This window comes from Sciurus vulgaris (assembly GCF_902686455.1).
Source record: "Sciurus vulgaris genome assembly, chromosome: 12".
In the NCBI taxonomy this organism is placed as follows: domain Eukaryota; kingdom Metazoa; phylum Chordata; class Mammalia; order Rodentia; family Sciuridae; genus Sciurus; species Sciurus vulgaris.
Genome location: NC_136473.1, coordinates 100,705,348 through 100,726,147, shown reverse-complemented (window position 1 = coordinate 100,726,147; position 20,800 = coordinate 100,705,348).

Here is a 20,800-nt window from a genome sequence, read left to right as displayed (position 1 = left end):
ACCTTTGTGGTAGAGAGAGAGGTGGTGGGATTTGGTAGGGGTGTTTCAGCAAGGAGTAGGGGAGGAGCACTCGGGTGACTGAAGGAGCAAGGTGGAATACGCTACCCTAAACTGAGGAAAAGGAGCCTGTGTATGTGTGTAAATTAGAGCAGACACCTCTGGTGGGGCCCTTCTGAACTGCAATTAAAATAACAAAAGTAGATTTCTATTGCACACTTTCCTAATGCTTTCTCATTTAAACCTCGTGGAAATCTCCCAGAGGGAACGGGGAGTGTTTGTAGGGGGAGTGACTGAGAAGGGAGACGCCTGCCGCATTCACTGCAGGATTTGAGGAAGGGTCTGGGGTAGACTCTGCAGCCAGATGTGTGTCCTCTGAACCCAGCACCTTCCAGGGGGTGTCCAGCCTTGGGGGCTGGGCCAGCCTTGGTCATCAGAGAGGGGGCTTTTGGTGGGAAAAGAAGAGGGTCTTTCTGGATGGTGTCCTGGGGAGGGCGTTGGCAAGCACATCCTGGATGTCCTTACAACTTATACAGGAGGGGCCAGCCAAGGTTTGTTGAGTCCACATAACATACTTAGCAGGGGCCTACTGTGGGCCAGGTGATGTGCTACAGGCTGGGGAGGCAACAGAGCACAGGGCCAGGTGCCTGCCTTCAGGGACCTCTCCGGTTCCATTCTGAATGATGGATGGCATGGGCGGGTAAGCTGGAGGTCCAAGGAACTGCAGGGTTGGGGTGAGGTGGGAAAGAGCCCAGAAGAGGGAGTCCAGGAACCCTCAAGGTCAAACCATGCACTTTGGGGAGGCCGCCATTACTTGCAAGTGTTTCCAGACACCAAGAAGCTTTTGTAGCAGTAAATTGCCAGAAGAACTCATCTGAACTCATCTGAGGCTGGGCAAGGGAAGGCGCCCACCTGCCGGCTTCCTCAGAGAGCCAGAGGGGAGCTCTTGAGTGTGGAAAATTCTTTTTGGGGACTATGGAACCTCTGCTGAGAACAGGCTCCTTTCAGTCTCAACGTCACTTTGGGATCTATGCCTGATCTTCTCAGCACCGCAGGCATTTGGATGGAGCTAAAGCCTTCTGTTGAATTAGGGGGAAAAGCAAAAAAGAAAAAAATCAAACCCGTTGGTGGGTCTGATGCCTGGAGATATGATTTGGTTTTTGGGACATGGGGTGGAGGTGGCGTCCCCACTCCCCTTGGGCTCTAGAGCTGCCTTGAATAGGAACATTCCGTGATGTAAGCGCTTGGGGCTCAACTGATGCTTCCCGCGGGGTGCTGGCAGACTCCATGTCCCAGTCCTTAAGCAGATGTGTTCCGCGCAGAAGCAGCCTCTTCGCACCACGGATCTGTACCCTGTTCATCTAAGCGGTTCCGGAAGTGGGAGGCCACACCAGCGCAGCCTTCTGATTCTTTCCGTTCCCTTTAGGTCACAGGACCCCCACAGGACTCAATTTGCATTGAGTTTAATGCAAGTACATTAACTTACAGCCAAGTGGCCAGAATTCCAGAGATCTCCCTTTTGTGGCCATCTCTCCTGAGCGCCAGCCCTCTCCTCCCAGCTGCTCTCTGGATGCCCCGCTACACTTCAAAATCTTTATGTCCTCTTTTCACGCCATTAGCGCTCATTTAGAGTCTTCCACATGTGTGGCCTTGCTAGGGGTGGAAGATGAAGACTTAAGAAAGAGATGGCCTTCACTGTGCTTTGGGGGACAGGGGCTGCATTGGCTCCACAGAGCACTCTCAGCACCTGGGAGTTAGAAGATATTAGGCGCTCAATGAACACTGCCATGTCAGTGTTGGGTAAACGAAACAGAAGACTGCAGGGTGTTGGGAAACAAGAGAAACAGTGTTGCAGGTCACCATCACAAGTCTCAGGGTGGAGGCAGGCGGAGGGTCTGCTGAGGAAGGAGGACAGTCAACCCACCTGAGAGCAGGGCTTGGGGTCGTTTCCAGACAAAGCCGGAGCTGTGAGTCAAAGAATAGCCCAGAGTCAGCCTGGCAAGCAAGGGCAGGGCACTGGGGAGGACATCCCAGGCTTTGGCACAGGTAGAATAGGGGCACCAGCTGAATGACAGAACGTCCTCGGAGAAGGGGCAGGAGGTGAGGTGGAGGCCCAGGGCACAAAGCCAAGCTTCCTGCAGATAAGCCTGGCCTTTCTCCATTTCCCTGATCCTGGGGAGGACACCATTCTCCCGGAGACCTTTCTCTGAGCCACCTCCCTCCACCCGGCACACCTTCCCTGGGGACTGTTCTTGCTGGTTTGAGCTCCCCTCCCACATCCCATCCTGCTTGCCTGGGTCACCATCCTACCTCCTAGCTCATCCTCCGACCCCTCATCTTATTTGGCTCCCACCCATCCTGCATCTTCTTCCTGGAGCTCAGCTCTGCTCCTGACTGCAGCCCACCCTGGCTCCCCAGGGGCCTCAGAGGACCCAGGAGAGATGTCTGTCCAGGCTCACCCAGAGCTTTGGCACTCTTTGGAAGACCCTCACAGAGGAGAAAGGTATGGTGGCCACATGTGATTGGAGGGGAAGAAAAGCCTGAGAAGCAGAACAGATCGGACAGAACCGTTGTGAAGCAGAGATACCAGGGCCCGAGAGTGACTGTGACCTTTTGGTTAGAGGGACTAGGAGAAGGGGGAGGGAGGAGGAGGGCCTTAGGACCTGCACAGGGGCCCTGAGTATCGAGGGGACTTGCAGCAACTGAAATCCCAAACTGTCAGCTCGCCTGCCCCTCCCTCCTGAAGCGGTCTCTGCTCGGCCCTCTCTGCTGACCTTGGCTTTCAGGCAGTGTGCACGTGTTGGCTGCCCTGATGCTCTATTTTGGGGTGGAGGTTGGGGCCAGGGTGGCCTTTCACTTCTGTTCCTCACTTGATGAAAGTTCTCATCCTGTCTTGAGGTTCTAGGTCTTGGTCTCGGTAGTGGGGGCAGATTTGGCCTCATGATACGGGGGTGGGCTTCCTGCCCTGGGGATCAGGAAGGGGCTGGTGGAGAGATTCGTTCTTGCCAAGGATCACTGTTGTGTGGGTCTTCGAGTGTTAGTGCTCATGCAGATGATGAACAGATAGATGCATGACTGTCAGATGTCACAGGGCACTGCAGACTTGAGTGATTCTGCCTTTGAAGTGGATCAAGGAGGGTCTCTTGGTGTCTACGAAGCCTCCAAATGTTTTGGGGAACTGTAATGTCTATTCCACTGGTTTCCTAAAGAGCAAGCTGTCTTCTAAATTCTATATAGTAAAAATCCTTAAGATCATTTACATATGGAGCTTTGTATTTTTGGATCTCAGCTGCATGCTCCTTTCCCCTCCAAATAAAAATCTCTTGATGAGTTTTTAATGGTCAGAACTTGAGGGTCTGACTCTTTAAGTGTATTGATATTTGCCTGTATTCATATATGTGTTAGTCAGTTTTCTGTCACTGTGACAAAATACCTGAGATAATAAACTTATAAAGAGAAAAGATTTATATTCAGGTTTCAGTCCATGGTCCCATTGCTTTGGGGGTGTGAAGAGGCAGAACATCAAGGTGGGGATTGTGTGGTGGAACTAAGTTGCTCAGCTCCTGGAAGTTGAGAGAGGAAGAGGGAGAGAAGGAAAAGGAGAAGGAGAGAGGGAGAGAGGCTGAGACCCGAGTCCCAGTATCTTTTTCAAGGACATGCCCTGATGACCTAACTTCCTTCCATAAGGTCTCACTTCCAGATGATTCCACTGCCTACCAGCCAGGCTACATCTTCAATCCATGGCCTTTGGGAAACATTGAAGATCCAAACGATAACAGTTAGTTATGGTGGATGAGAAATTTTGAATAATGATTTCTTTTGTCCTTCAAAATGCTTTCATCAGCATTATCTCATGTGAGTCTCATCCCCGAGTCCCCCAAAGGAAGTTGCGTAGGTTGTTAATTTTATCATTTGCTTCCCACAGACTCTTGCGTGGAGGCGGATGGACGGCACGCGGGAGTGGGTGGAGCTGGAATTAGATTCTGGACTTTCCGCCAAGGGTGCTGTTTCCTGAAGACCTCAGGCCGGCAGGCGAGCTGCGGGGCGTCGGGGTGCGGAGTCCTGTCTCGTCTGCTCAGCGGCCGTGGGTGCACAGACGTGGCTGGGCCGAGGGAGCCATAGCCCCAAGCCAACATCCTTTCCTGGGGGTGCGGAGCCTTCGGCAGGAGCAGCCAACCACAGGGACACGAGGGCCTCTGCAGCCCCGGGCCACTGCTTTCTGGACTGAGCGAATGCTTCCCTGTGACCTAGGGCGCCCCAGTGCTTCGGGCGACAGCTCCTGCCTTTGCCTGCTCTCCCTTTAGTCCGCCAGGGCTCCCTCCTTGCCTCTGGCTCTGCAGGCGCCTCCGCCGCCGGTTCCGCGGGCCGCCACTGGGTGGCGCAGCTGCCCGCGCCTGCTGACAGGCCGCGGAGCCGCCTCCGGTCCCAGCCTCCACGACCTCCAGCCGAAGCCCGACTCCGGGGTTGAGGAGCGGGGTCGAGATGGAGCCGGGGAAGAGCAGGGTGCCCCAGGCTCTGCCAGGGCAACGGCTCTTTTCCCCAGGAAGTCCTCTCTGGGGTGCCTAGAAAACATGGTCTCTGCACACAGATGGAGTGATTGGGGCAGGGGTCTTCCTTATCTGCTTAACACTGAGCCCTTGCTCTGGGCCAGGTATTTTACAAACGTTGGCTCATATAATTCTCACACCAACCCCACAGACCTCACTGAACAATTGAGGACAATGGCACACTTTGTCCTGCTACTAAGTGGCAGGACCTGGGTTCTAACCCAGGCGGTCTGACTGCCTGTCCCCCAGCCTCCTCTCAGGGAGGAGGTCGGAGAGAAGGCAGATAGACCTGGGCTTTGCCACTGTGCATGTAGTTATGGCTTTGATGCCCCTTTGATGCTTCATTCAGATGTTGATGCAGGGCTTCCTGCTGGCCAGGCAGGGCATGTGGCACTTGGCTGTATGCTCAGTGAAACCAGGCATAGTCCTTGTCCTGTGGATCTGGCGGGGAAGATAGAGATTAACAAAAAAAAAAAAAAAAAAAAAAAAAAAAAAATCACACTTATGACAACCGTCAAGATTAGTGTTCCTCTTTTGTCTGCCTCTTCTTTTTCCTGGTCCCTCTCCGTCCCCTCCCTTCCCAGGCCCACGTGGTGTATCTGAGAGCAATGCATCTGTCGAGATGCTAGCTCAGATGTAAAGGGATGGATGGTGACTGCACCAGTGGCTTCGCCCTTTGTGACTTAGAAGGCAGGTCACGTTCATTGTCTTATTTGGTCTTGTCCAGGACTAGCTGGTGAGTCTCCTGGGGTGGCAGCTGACAGGAGGGGATGCTTTAATCCATGAAAGATTCTGGGGACACTGCAAAGGGTCTTTATTTTCAGATTTGGGTTTGAGTCACCTGTTTCATAGTCTTGGCTGGTTTCTGTGGCCCATCTGCTGGCGGATTCCAAGCTACCAACGAGATGTCACTGAAGAAGAGATGCACAGCATTGACCCTCTGGAGCCTGTGGAGCACTCCAGCATGTCACTAGTTGTGGGAAGGGAGGCAAGTGATGGAATCGTTGTAACTACAGCCTTCTCATCTGTAAAATGGGCTAACAACACCTCCCTCCCGGTGTCAGTGTGAGATGAAATGACTCAATGTGGTCCCTGCCTATTTCATTGAATCCTTAGAATGAGCTAGTTTTTCTAATGATTTGGTTTCACGTCTGCTTTCCCAGTGAATTGTGAACTCCTCAAAAGCAGGGACCTTGTCACATTCATCTTTGTATTCTCAGTGTTTGGTACAGGGTGTGGCACATAGTAGGCACTTAATAAACATGTCCTGTTTAAACCCAAAACTGAGAGCAGATCGTGTGGTGGGGATGTTCTGTGATAACAGCCACTCCTACAGAGGGCCCTTTCCTTGGGTCCACTGCTGGGTAAGTCGCCCACCTCTAAGCCTGGCTTTTCTCTGGGAGCCTGGAGAGGTCTGACCTGCTGACCCTTGTGCGGATCTTTCCAGAGAAGTTGGCATTGCTGGGTCATGTTTCAGCTTTTCAAAATGCCATGGACCATGTGCCCTGGTTGTCAGAAGAATCAGCCTAAATCTGCCCCTTGGGCCACCTGGCGCCCCTGCCTAGGCCTGACTGTACCTCTAGAAGGCCAGCAGGTTGGGGGCTGGGTCACAGTCTTCAGGCGCTCCTTCTGGGAGGCTCCCCTGGCTCCTCCCCAGCTCTCAGAAGCAGAGTGGAGGGAGCGCTGGGGTAATGACGTCGCCACACCAAACCTAAAAGTCATGCCTATACATGGCAAAGGGAGCACTCTGGCCTTGTCCCCATGCGGCAGGCATCCATCATCGGTCCTATCAGCCTGCTCTGTGCCTCTGGACAGCCTCCCCAGCAGCTTCCACTGCTGTGGAATGGGCCCCCTCTAGAGCTCCTGTGTTCCCTGACGCCACGCTGCTGCCAGCAGTCCCGGCTCAGCGCTGCACACCCCCACCAGGAGCTGCAGCTCCCCCATGTCCCCTCTTTCCTTCCTGCTCTGTGACTGCCCCTATCTCCCAGGGTGCATCCTCATCTGGTGGGCATGGAAGGAGCTGCAGGGGGCTGCAGGAACTCCGCGCTCACTGTCTGCACCATCGCCCGCCCCCAGTTCCTCCCTGCACATCTGCTCACCAGAGGGTGCAAACAGAGGATGCGAATGCTGTTCTGGTGCATCTGAGCCTCGGCGTCTCCAAGTCCCAAAGCTTTCTTCTCCCAGGCAGCCCGTGGAGAAGACCTCTTCCCCTTTCTCCCTCTCCCTGGATGCTGGCCAGGTGTCCGACACCTCTTATCCTCTGAACATTATATCCAATTGCTCGATGGGTCCTATTGAGCCCACACTTCTTGTCCATCGCCTGTGTCCTCTCCTCTCTCTCATTGGTCCTCACTTGGACCAATGCGGTGAATGGCTAGCAGGGTTCCTGTCTCTGGCCCTCCCATCCTCTACAATCAAGTGTGTTCTCTACTGCAAATCTTCTCACATTCTTTCATTCCTTCCTTCCTTCAATAAATGTGCCAGGTGCTGTTCCAGGGACCTGGAACCAGGAGGAGATGGCCATGACCAAGATAGACAAGGTTTATCTTGTCTATCCCTCTGTCCCCCTCTCCCCAGGGGTGTCCAGGGCCACAGGGTAAGGCACACATACCTCGCTTTGGCATTTGGAGCTTGTTGGTATCAGCTCCAGATCATTTTTGCAGCCCCTGGTTTTTTATCTCATGCCTGTGAGCTCAGCTCTGGCCTCGTGGCCGCTCTTCATCCTCTGTCCAACACAGCAGGCAAGTTCTTGGTCTGGAATGTGTGCTCCATCTGCTTCTGGGCCCCAGCTCTGGGCATCTGTCCTGTGCCTCTCACATGCTTGATGCCCCTAAACCAATATTGAGTCCAGTGGGATCGAGGGACTAAGAAGATCAAAAGAGGCCCTTTGCAGAATTGAGCTCACAGTCTCCACATCCGACCTTTCCAAACCACCCATGTCCTAGCGTTACCTCTTCCTTTCCTTTGTCCAAGCTTGAAGCAGAGTTCTGTTTACTTGCTTAGAAATGGTCTCAGTGTGACCTACAGAAGCATTTGCTGTTACTGCTATGGAAAGCTGGCCCTGCCCCATTCCCACAACCTCACGGAGGACTTTAAAGTCCTTGTTTTGCAAGTTTGGGATGAAGGTCCATGATTTCAAAACATCTTGTGACACCTCCCCTCCCTACTTGTTACAATGAAGAACCCTGAGAAAATCATATTGAAGATTATTACTAAAAGAAAAGAACCCCAAAATAAAAAAGTGGGGGAGGAAGGAACAAACAGTGGAGATGCCCTGCTGGCTCAGAAGGCTTCAGAATCAAAATGCAGTCTGTAAAAATAAAAAAGATAAAAAAAAAAAAAAATGATGGTAGCATCCAGCTCCATCCACCCTCACTGACGACCTTAGGCTGCTGACTGATCTTCTCAGGCCTTATTTCGACCACTTTATAGCTGTTCTCTGACCCAAATGAGGCAGCTCATGTAGACAGGCTTCCATCCGCTCCCACCTGGTGAATGCAGAGACATATCAGTGAAGCACCCTGGCCACTGGGGGCTCAGCTCATTATTCACAGCAGGTCCACAGCCCCTCGCCTGCCATCCTGAAGCCTTCAAAGCTCTTGGAAATCTGAAGTTTTCTACTTGTTTGCAAGAAACCAATCCGGTGGCAGCCTGCAACCTGATGGATGCTGCCTTGTGTTCACTCGGGTGGATGTTGACATGTTCTCTGCAGAACTCTCAGGATGCTTCATTTTTAGGTCCAGGGGACCACTTGGGATGTGCACTCGAGTTTTGCTCTAAAATGTGAAAATTCTCCATTCTGAAATGCTTCTGGCTCCAAGGAATTTCAGAATTTGTGGGATTTCAGATTTGTTTTAGAAAGTTCTGTATATGAAATAAACTCGAGTTCTGAGAGGGATTCTCATGGTCTTTGGGTAAGGATCTTTGAATCCTATAATAATCCATAACATTCATTAACCCAATGAATATTTACAGCTGTTTGAATATAAAATGATGCAGATCTACCCTTTCCCAGTCATCATGGAGTTTCTCTGAAATCCTGGTAATCTGAATAGTATAAGTGCATATTGGTCTCTGATGAAGCCCAGACTCTGCCTTTGTTTCCTACTTATAAAAAGTTATGTAAAAAGCAATAGTGCATACCTATAATCCAAGATTTATGGGAGACTGAGAGAGGAGATTGCAAGTTTGAGGCCAGGCTGGGCAATTTAGCAAAAGCCTGTCTTACAAAAGAAAAAAATGGGCTGGGAATGTGACTTAGTCTTTTTCAGACTCCTATCTAGCAGGTGTGAGGCCCCAGGTTCTATACCAGAAAAAAAAAGCAATAGTTGAAAAAATTTATTATAATTGATGGTCATTTGACTGGAGTTGACACAAATGTTTTGGTAGCACCATGACTGAATAAAAGGGTCACCAACAATCAATATCAAAAGTAAGATTTTTGAAAGAACAGAATAAGCATCCTCTCCCTCCCTGGGATTCAGTTTCCTTCTACAAAATGCAGATAACAATTGCAGAATTCATGGTGTACTTCTGAGGTGCTAGGTCAGTACCAAGTCCTTTACATATTACATTAAATAACTCACTTAATTCTCAAAACAACCTTATATGTTAAAAATCTCCTCATTTTGTAGATGAAGAAACTGGGGCACAGAGAAATTAAGTAACTAGACCCAGGGTACCCAGCTACAAAATGCTACATCTTAGGTTTGAACCTAGGCAGTCTGGCTCCAGAGAGCATGTTCTGATAATTATAGTGGTCCCTCTTCCTCCTGCTTCCTCTTTCTTAGTTGCTGAAATGCTAATTGCCAACCAGCCTAATGTATTCCTTTAAATAGCCCCACTATTAGTTTAGCCAACTGGGAGGCTATGTGTTCAGTTGTCTTTTCTTTAGCATTTTGTCCATTTAGCTGCCTGTCTGTCCATCCATCCACCAATTTGTTCACCATCCACCCATCCATCCATCCATCCATCCATGTATCCATCCAACCATCCATCCATCCACCTGCCCACCCAACCTCCCACCCCTTCATCCATCCATTCCCTATCCATCCACCTGTCCATCTATCCACATAAGATCAATACAATGTACATGGTCCCTGGGAGCCACTTACCAGCTGTTAGCTTCTGGCCTCCCTGAATGTCAGCTCATCCCTAGTATAAAGCAGCATCCTAATGCTCATCTTGCAGACTGCTTGGGAGTGTTAAATGAGCTGCTTTGCATATGGCGCCTTGAGTTTGCGTTGTTCTATGTGGTTGTAAGAGACATAATTACATTGAAAAAATTCTACAACTAGTAGAATCCAAGATTTCACTAGCGCTCCCACCTTCACATTTCTCAATGTTATTTTCCTTTTCAAACCCACAGAAGATAACCCTCCAAATGTTGAATGGATTCTGGCACTGATGTCCACCCTGGCCACCCACCCCGTGACTGAGGGAGCCATCTGCCTGTCGGGTGGCAGGGATTCAGCATGGGGGGTGGCCTCGGCTCCTTCCCGTCCTGAGCTTGCCCTTGACAAGTCTGGGATGCTTTATTTCTGGAAGATGGAGGTAGAAGATTGGGAGCAGACCCACTCTTTCTTCTCCAGGGAGGTGGTGGAGGGGAACGCTCTGGGGGAAGCCAGCTGGACTGACCTTGGGGGCAGCTGGAATGTACATCAGCTTCTGGGGGGTGTTCCGCAGCAGGCCAAGGCAGTGTTTAGAGGCTTCTAGATCCCTGTGCTTCTGATCTTGGGCATGGGGGTGGGGGTGGGGGGAGGCAGACAGCCTTTTGCCAGAGAGAGCTTGGCACTCCAGCTCCTGCCATCTGGGTTGTGAGTGCTGTATGTGTGCGTGTGTGTGCATGTCTGCGTCTGTGTTTCTGTGTGTTTGTCCATGTGTCTGTGGGCTCCTGTGTGTACCTGTATAGGTCCGTGTGTGTCCTGGTGTGTGGTGTATGTGTGTCGCTGTGTTGGCGTCTGTGTGTCTGTGTGTTCACAGACAGACTCTCCTGCTGGATGTAAGGAGAGCTCAGTGCAGGCTTGGGGGACTTTGATCAATTCCCAACCATATCACCAGTCCTGCCTCTTCCCACAGGTTCAAATGCAGAACTAGAGAACAGTTCACACGTTGAATTTTCACACATTTGTTGCCTCACATCTATGATACCAGGAAATAACCCTTCAAACAAAGACCCTAGCACAGACTCGTTGTCAACAGCAGAACAAAGAAGCAGACCAAACACAGACCAAGAGCCAAGCGAGGCTCAGGCCCTCTGCTGCAGGCAGAGCGCCTGGGAAGGGGCTGAGGTTTCTGTACCACTGCCCCACAGTCAGGGGTCAGGAGGAGCCTGGTGAGCTGCAGGGGCTGCCCATCCCATGGGGCCACTGCCCAGTGGCTGAAAGCTTGGCTGGCCTGTCCCTGAGGATGGGTGTGGGAGAGGGGTCTTAATGGAGGGAGATGGCTGGGGACACCCATTCAAGGCCCTTCCCAGGACTCAGAGGCAGGAGTCCCCAGGTTCCGTGTGGAGACTGTTGGAGCGAGCTCGCGAGGAGTGACCCGTTGCTGGCGGGGTCCGAGTCACAGAGAGCATGCCCTGCCAATAAAAAGGCCTGTGGCTGCCTCTGGACAGCCAGGCTCCTCCTGCCCACATCTGAGCCTGAAGGTGCCACTCTAGAAGGACCTGTGCTAAGGAATCAACTCTTGGGCTGGTGTGGCCCCCTGCTCCCCCGGGAAGATGCCCAGATCCACCCACTTCCCACCTGCGGCAGGCGCTGTTCTGGGTACTGGAGATGTGCCAGTGCACAGGGCAGAATCAATAACCTGTCATCATTGGGCTTACCATGTAGCAAGTGGCAGGCAGTCAGTGAGAAACATGGCAGGGTAGCAAGAGAAGGTCAGAAGAGGAATGCTGAGGAAAGACTGCACCTTTTTAAAAGGGCTGGTCCGTAAGGCCTCACTGAGAAGGTGTCAATTAAGCAAAGATCTGAAGTGAGGGGATGTGGATAGATGGACAGAGTAGAACAGGCAGAGCGAAGGGCAGGTAGGTGTAAAGGTCCTGGGGCAGAGAAGGCCAGTAAGGTCAGAGTAGAAGGTACAAAAGGGAGTCTGGTAGGAGGTGATACAGAGAGAGAGGCAGACCATACAGGACCCGTGGGCCACTGCAAAGCCTCTGTTGAACAGTTTCTAGCAGAGAATGACTTAGAGTTTTTACTGGATCACTTTTCCTGGGATGTTGAAGTAGTGTTTGGCCACCAGCTCCAGGGGTGTTGTAAGATGGCTCAGCAAGGGAAAGCCCAGGAGTAGGAGAAGAGGCCTTCAGGTTGGATATGAAGGTGGAGAATCGAGCGGAAGGAAACCTACCCGGCTATTGGCGTGGGGTACCTGGGGAGGAAGGGCAGGTGAGGAGACCACAAGGTGAACTCCCGAACCCTGTGCCAAGAAGAAGGAAGGAGGCTGGGACAACTGTGGCGTGCTCCACCTGATTCCACACGTGCGGAATCGCACAGGCAGGCGAACACGAAGTGACACGTGTGAAGACCGGCCATTAAAAACAGGCAGCAGTTCCCCGGGGGCCAGGTTTCTGGCAATCCTGACTTTTTTCCTAATACATTTCTGTACTGTTTAATTTTTTTTTTTTTTTTTTTTTTTTTACAATAAACAGGTGTTATTTATATAACCGGGAAAAAATCCAATAGAGCTATTTTCATCGTGGCAGAATAAAAGAGACGATGCGAAGGAGAATTTGTGTTGAGTTGTTAACACGTTCTCCCTCCTCAGGCCCTCCTGCAGCCACCCTCAGAAGCAGGTGGCGCCCACTGCTTGGGGACGGGAATGGTCTCTCCTCTCGGGGCCGAGCAGCTACTTCCACGCTGGACACAGTCGCTGCTCAGCGTCCGCCACTGTTCTTCTTCCGGTTCAGGGAAACAGGCGGCTGCAGGGCACCTCCCACCGTGCCACAAGCTCAGGACCAGCCCACGTGCTGCACTCCAAGTTCATTACCCTTGGGAGGTGGGTGACCTTGCCGGGCGCCTGGTGAGAGCCAAGAAGCCATGCAGGGAGGAGCGAGGTGCTGCCTGGAGTCCTGGCCTCAGGGGTCTTCACCCACCCCTTGCCCAACCCCTTCCCAGGAAGGGGTAGTAAGCAGGAGGCTGGTGGGGCCCCTTGAAGCCTGACCCCGCTTCTCTGCAGAATCACATGGCATGAATAACTAACCCCCCGCAGGCTGAGGAACTGATCTTCACCAAGCAGAGATTTCATGAAAATTTAAAGACCCGAGCTGCAGCCAGCACTGCATGTTGTTTCCATGTGGTTTAGAAACCTCTTTGAAAACCCAAAGTCTCCAGGTCTCCCCTGGAGCCCACTGTGACATCTGCATGGGCTTCCTGGACTCTGCAGCCTTTGGGTCCCCTTCCCTGGGGGCTCTGCACAGGGAAAGGAGGCCAGTGCCCGTAGGTGAGAACACCCCTGGGTGCCTCTGCCTAATACCTGTGGGTGGGTTACAGGTGTCCCCCAAAGCAGTGGATCCTCTCTGATGGGTTACCAAGGCAACCCTGTTCCTCCCGGGACAGGGGAGGAAGAGATGCTGACAGAGTCGGATTTCATGAGCCGTCTTTCCACAGGGATGGGGACTAAAAATACCCCACAATTGGCATCGCGTGGTTTCAGGAGCCTCTCTGCCTTGTGTCTCAGCGCACTCAGAAATTGCTCCCTGGCAGTGTTCTGATCCTTCTGAGCATGGTGTGGCCCTGCCTGGGGGTGAGGAGGACCGGCACTTCAGAAAACTGGTCATCATCTTAATGGCTGCGGGGTGGAGGCCTGCGTGAGGCTGGTGTGAAGAGGGGGGCGGCTGCTTTCCTGGCCGACTCAGCTCTGCCTTATTTCATCTCCCCAGAAGGCACGAGCCTGGGAACACTTGGGCAACCTGCTCAGGATCACAAAACCACTGGCAGCTCTGGACCCGGGAGACAGGCACGGGATGGCCTCCAGTTTGCCTGGGCGCCTGGGAGGGCCGAAGAGGAGCCGGGGCCTGGGCCAGCCTGGGATTCGCGGGCTCTGCGCTGTCCTGCTCCTTTCCTTCCATGTTGCAGGACCTGCGCTGAAGCAGGAGGGTGCTCAGATTCCGCTGCTCCCCGGCTTCCTGCTGTGCTTCTGAAGGCAGTCTCAGTTCTGGGCTGAAATGTGGAAAGAGAAAAGGAGTGGTGGCGGCTCATCCCACAATGCTGTGGGCTTGAAGGTGTCTCAGGATTCTGACACCTGGGACTCTTGACTGACAAGGACCTCTGAGGCCACTGAATATGACCTCTGCACTCTATAGATGAGGAGACTTGAAGTTGTGACAACTAACGGACCACACCCTTGGAGACAGGCCACCCTGCCACAGGGCTCAGACAGGGACTGTTTGGCCACCTGGCTCACAAGAGTCGGCCCCAACAGGATCTAGACGGGTGCTTCCCAAACCTTTATGTGCCAAAGCCCACCCGGGGGCTCTTGTCAAAATGCAGTTCTGATTTAGCAGATCTGGGTAGGGCCTGAGAGGGCGCGTTTTGAACATGCCCCTGTTGCAATCCGTGGAGCAGTTAGCTGCGGGTAGGGAGGCTCGAGAGCCAGGCTTCTCAAGAAGGGTGGCAAACAAGAATCTCTGGCAAGCATTTTAAAACTTCAGATCCTTGGGCGCTGTCTGAGACCTCCTGAATCAGAGCCATTGTATGATGATGTTATGGTCTGGATGTGAGGTGTCCCCCAAAAGCTCACGTGTGAGACAGTGCAAGAAGGTTCAGAGGAGAAATGATCGGGTTATAGCTTTAACCTAATCACTGAATTGATCCCTGATGGAATTAGCTGAGTGGTAACTGGAGGCAGGTGGGGTGTGGTTGGAGGAAGTGGTTCATTGGGGGCGTGGCTATGGGGTATATATTTTGAATCTGGAGCGCAGAGTCTCTCTGCTTCCTGATCATCACGTGAGCTGCTTCTCTCTGCCACATTCTTCTGCCACCATGTTCTGCCTCACCTTGACCCCTGAGTAATGGAGCCAGCTGTCCATGGACTGAGACCTCTGAAACTATGAGCCCTTAAAGAAACTTTTCCTCCCTTAAAATTGATCTGGTCAGATCTTTTAGTCACAGCAGCAAAAAAGCTGACTAAAACAGATGATCTGCTGAAAAAGGTGATTTGATGCACAACTTTGATCTGTAACCCTGGTCCTCGGGCCTTCAGGGGAGGCCAGAGACTGGGAGAAATGCCTCCTCAAACCAGCGCGGTCCAAACATTCCCCTATTTATAGCAAGAGCTGCCCTTTGCGAACCTGGTATATCATCATTCCTTCTTCAACAAATATTTATTAAGTCTCTTCTGTGTTTCCATAAGGGTCTATTCTTTCCCTTGTATCTAGATAGACAGCAGATGACAGTGCCTGCTTCATGCCTCGGAGGCTGTAAAACCGAATCAGAGAAATCTCCAGGGGCTTAGAGTTCACTGGGTTGCTTTCCTTACATGGTTACAGAGCTGCTAATGTGTTCTTAATGAGCTGCCATTTACTTATGCAAATAGCAGGGCACAGATGCCAGGGGGATTGGGGCTGGGCAGAGAGGCGTGTCTCTGTTTCAACACAGGAGTGGCTGTCTTCTGGGGCCTGCCCTGTTTTCATCTGTAATAGCAGCTGCAAGGGCGGTGTGTCTGGGTGTGCAGACATGTGTGTGTTCGCGTGCACATGCATGTGTGTTTGGGGTCCCACCAAGCACTCTGGCATGAGAACACCTCTACCAGCCAGAGGTACTCGGGGGTCCCAGACCTGCCCTGCTTGGCTGGTTCTGCCTGCCTCGGTCTTGATCCAGCCTCAGCTCTCTCGCATCTTTTCAAAGGACCAAAATATTAAAAGTACCATCTTCATTTCTCTCCCATTCTCCCAGGGAGCTTGCCAGAGTTGGCGCAGGGCAGTGATGGTGCCAGGCCTCTGAATGGGGCTCTGGCACTGGGGCGGTCATCCTCATTTTTGCAAAAGAGTACTTGCAAGGGAGGGGGTGTGACCTCTGGAGCCACACCAGGCACTGTCCATATAGAACCCAAATGGGCCCCATGCTCATTTCCAAAAACCCTCAGTGCATGTATAGGAAGGTGAAGCCCACCTGGGAAGGTGCTCTGGGGAGAGCCACATGGCACCTCTGATATGCTTCCAGGCCTATCTGGTTGGTTGCTAAGCTTTCTCCAACAGTCCGTGGTGGGGTGGCCTGGGATGTCTCGTGTTCACGGCTGAGAACAGTCCTCATGGAGCCAGCTGGCTCCCATCCAGCTAGAGAGTGGCTACCCAGGAACCACAGATGCTACAGGTGAGGCCCTTGTAGATCAGAGCCTCCCTCCCCACGTCCAGGCCCTGCCCATCCTGCTTTCTCTCTATGGCTGAAGACCCCTCTGCCATGACCAGTGACGCTTCTTCCTAGGAACAGAGCCTGGCAGGAGGCATCAGGCACCACAGAAGCCAGCATGGCTGGCTGAGCCCAGGAGCACCCCCCTGCAGGCCGTGTACCTGAGCAGGGTGAGCTGGCCCTGCTCTTCAGGTGGTTTTAACCAGGGCTGTCACTTAAGAGTTGGGACACATAAATCATGTTGCTTCATGGGCCTCAGTTTCTTCATCTGTAACATGGGAAACCTGGCCTGGCTTTGTCTGCTTATACTGATTTGAAAATAAATAAATAGAAAACCACTAAGCAAAACCCCATTTGAGCTAACATATGAAAGTCAGAAATGTCATGTGAAAGTATGGATTTCTTCCTTCTCTATAAAAGTTGGTATATTTGGCAACATGGATTGGCCAAAGCCTAGTAACCGTGGCCTGTCCTGGTCTGTGCTCTCCAGGGTCCTGCCCCATGACCAAGTCCACTTCTGACACCATGCCAGTTTCCCTGTCCTCTAGGCACATGCCTTCGTTTCCTGTGGTCTTCCTAGCCAGCTACCACAGAGTGGCTTAGAACAACAGAAATGTATTGTCCCACTTCTGGAACCCAGAGTCTGAAGTCAAGGTCTCAGCAGGGTCATCTCCCTCCCAAGGGCTCTAGGGAAGCACCCTTCCTTGCCTCTTCCTGGCTTCTTGGTGGCTAGAAATCCTTGGCAATCCTGGGTGTGTAGACCTGCCACTCCTCTCTGCCTCTGTTGTCACGTGGCCACCTTCTTCTCCCTGTGTGTTTCTTTTAAAGGACACCCTTCATTGGATCAGGGCCCACCTTGATCCAGTGTGACCTTGTTTAAACTTGATTCTATCCTTTCTCCATATAAGCTCATATTCTGAGTCCCTGGCAGACATGAATTTTGAGGGGACACTCTTCAGCCGGGTGGGCTGGCATCCTCTGGACCAGTGCATTTCTCACCTCCCTCTGGCTCTCGATTCTCTGACCCACAGTTGTATTGACTTCTGTCCTCGGTTTTCTCCCCCACCCTTTAATGGTATTTTCATTTCTTTATTTCCCTGGGTATGAAGAGAAGGCCATGATCTTCTGGTATGGTTTGGCTGCTTGAAGGGTGACCTTGGGGACAGTCATGCCTATTCTGGGTGTTTGTTTCCATGTGTCACTGCAGGACAATGGAAACTTCTCTAAGCTTTGGTGCTGAGAATAAGATAGATATATTTTTGACCAATAAGAAGCAACCCTCAGTGCCACTGTCCCTGAACAGAGACTTCCCCATCTTGTCCTGGAAGTCAGCTGTCCTTCCTCTGGGCTACCATAGCATCTTGGACACATTAATCTAGCACTTGCTGCTAAATGGCAAGGAACTATTTATGGACCTGTTTCCTAGACTTGGAGATCTTTAAGGTCAAAGGCTGTGTTTTTCATCAGTCCTTCAAACATGGGAGGTCCTGATAAATGTTTAACGAGTTTATAATGCTGCATGGAGCCCACCAACCCTACCTTCAGGGTGGGATCAACCTCCTGGCCTCCTCACCCCTTCACAACATCATAGTTGCTACTGTCTCCAGCTTCTGGTTCTTCCAAGCTCTACCCAGTCTTAATTGGTCAGATAATTGAGGAGCGATGGAGACCTGGGTCCTCCCTCACTAGCCCTTCTCACTATGAGGACTTCAACTGTGTGTCTTTGGAGTCTGTTGAATAGCAATCTTTCCTGATTTCAGGAGGGTGTAGTTGCTGGATTTATCTGGAGAGGTTGGATGCTGCCCATGGTGAGCCTAATCCTGGCTAGACTTCATGTCCTTTCTCAAGGTCTTTATCCCAGTGAGACTCAATTTCCCCATCTGTTGTGTCCATGTCTCATTTGTTCTTTTTTTCTAATAAACATTTATTGAGCTCTGATCACACATCAGATGATGATCCTGTTCTGGGAATAAAGTCGTGAATGAGGGCCATGGCTATTGTCATGGAGCATTATTTGATTTAAGTCGTGATACAGGCTGTAAAAGCTAAGCTCATGGTGTCGTGTCTGTAAGCAGGACCTGACCCCTCTGGAGGGCTGGGGAAAGCTGGTTTTCTTAGAATGTGGGTTTGGACTATGCTTTAAGGGGTGGCTAGGCATCTGGTTGGCGCATGTGGGTGGGAACAGAGATGGGAAAGAAGAGAACACATGAAGACCTTGAGGTAGGAGGAGGGGAGGGGCACTCAACAGGGACCAGAAGACCAGTGTGTGGAGGCTGAGGGCAGACGGCCCAGAGCATGCTGGGTCTTACTGGCTGTGTTAAAGACATGGTGCAGTGGGAGCCATAGAAGCATTTTAAGGATGAAAGTAACATGTCAAAATTCACATTTTCAAGTGCTTACTCTGGCTGCAGTGTGGAGAGTAGATTGGAGGGATCAGGAGGAAAGTAGGGACCCCAGTCGGAAGCTGTGGGAATCACCTTGGGCATAATTGCTTCGACTGAGGTGAAGCTGTGGCACAGGCAAAGAATAATACAGATAAGATGGACTTGGCAATGGATTGGACTCGCGGGAGAGGAAGGTATCAAGGAGGTTTCTGGTTTATGAAATTGGGTGGGGGTATTTGTCACGGTGAAGAACAATGGATAGGAGGCAGGTTTTGGAGGACAGCATCAAGAGTTCAGTTTTGGACATGACTGCAAATATTTCCTAGGACTATGGGGGGAGGGATCATCCATGAAAATTAAGGGACTCCTTGGAGAGGCATCTCTGGGATCAGAGCCAAGCCTCTGGATTCTCTTTCCTTCTTACTGAGTGTCCATTCGTACCTCTGGAAGAACCCATCACTTAATGCTCACTCAGGGACTAATTTATATAGCAGGGTAACAGCTAAGGTCGTGTGGGTGTTAAAAAGTAGGATGTCCTTGGATCCCCAAAGAGTTAAATGTCTTTGCATGCTGAGCTTCTCTTCAAGAGAATCACCGCTGTTTCTACAAGTGGTCGGGAAGCAACTGACCTCAGAGTTGGTGCCTAGCAGCTGATGTGCTCCGTGAACTTGAGAGATCACGTAACTTTTGAGTCTCTACTTTTGGTGGAGGCGACCAGATGGGATGGTGTGGCTGAAGGGGCTTTAGAAAGTGAGTGTCTGTGTAAAAATGTAAGGTGTTTATTGTTGTCCTCGTGGCTGCAGCTCTCTCCAGGCGCCATCTGCTGCCCCTTTCAAACAAGGAGGAGGATCATCAGATTCCTGCCAGTGACCATGACATCACTTCGTGGGTTTGGCTGTTGGCATGGCCCCCATCTGTAGTCTTGCAGACAGATTTTTATTACACGTGACACTGTCCTTACGCAAGAATTTTGCAAATTCAGTTCCTTGAGACATTGTGCCAAACCTTCAGCAAAATTGAAATCTTACACATCTGCTCCGTTCCTCTCAGTCACTAATTTTGGTAATTGGATTACAGAGAAAACCCCCCTCTGTTGGAGCTTTTCTGCTCTGGACGAGGAAGCTGGTTTTGTGTGAGGTGCTGTCTTTTCTCCTTCTGAACAGGTTTTTTCGACTTCATGTTTTGTTCTTGAGTTTGGAAAAAACATCATTGACACCAGTTGAAGTGGGCAAACTGCCTCCAATTTTTCTTTTTTAGAACTGAGCAGGGTATAAACAAATAAATACATTCATATGTACCTACAGACGTGGGGCAGATATTTCTGGAAAGGACCAACACCTGATTGTTTTCCTCCAAGTAAAGGGACAGCAGATACAAATGACAACTCAGTGGCTCTGGCAGCCCAGCCTGGATATGTGAGATGTGAAACCAGGGAAAGGTCTTTGATTTCTCCAGGTCTCCGTTTCCTCATCATAGCTGAGGGCATTAAACTAGGTAGCCTCGAAATTGCCCTTCCTGGTTTGGAAGTTCATGCATTCACTTAACCAGTACCTGTTCTAGGTACTGCGGATGCAGCCATGAATAAATCAGACACAGACTCCCGGCTTTGAGAAATCTAAATCCTGGTTGTGTGGTTAGATTGCTCATTCATTCAGGAAATGGTGGCTGAGCCCCTGCCATGTGTCAGACACTGTGCTGGGCACTGGGGAGACAGCAAGGGACCAAGCAGAAGTAGGCTCTGCTTCTGAGGGGCTTGCAGCCTGAGAGGAAGAAGGAAACAGAGGGTCCTGGTGGTATCATGGTGGATGGGACGCTAGGGACCACAGTGTCTGGGGCTCAGCATGGTCTCCCTGAGAGGGGAGCTGAGCTGAGGAAGATGGGAGAAGGGAAGAATCTCTGAGGTAACCGTTGATGTGAACTGGGAAAGGTCTGAGGAGGCTGGAGCAGGGACAGTTGACACACCCTTCAGAATTAGCGGTCTGGTTGCCAGACCCAGGTGCTCTGGGAGCCCTTGGAGAGACTCGATCTGGGGGTGGGATTCGCAAGTTCTGTGTCTTCTTTATCCTGTCTAGTTCCCCTTAATTTATACTCAGGTTTTAGTGCCTGCTGGGCCGTTGGAACATTCTTGGTTTTGGTACTGGGGATTGAACCCAGGGGTACTCTACCACTGAGCTACATACTGGCCCTTCTTATTTTTTTGAAGCAGGGTCTTGCTTGCTAAGTTGCCCAGGTGACCTTGAACTTGCCATCCTCTTGCCTGAGTCTCCCAAGTATCTGGAATTAGAGGTGTGCCCACCATGCCACACCTGGCTTAGAACACCTTTTCACATTGATTCTCCTATGATGAACTACTATCTATCCCCAATTTCTTTCTTTAAACCATTTAAATAGAGATGTTTGTAGATTTTGAGGGCACAAAGATGTTTGAGCAGGAAGGAAGCTCGTGTAACTTTATAGTCATCTTTTTTCCAGTAGGCTGGTGTCTTTTTTTTTTTTTTTTTTCTGCATGTTTTCTTTGGAAGCCTTGCTG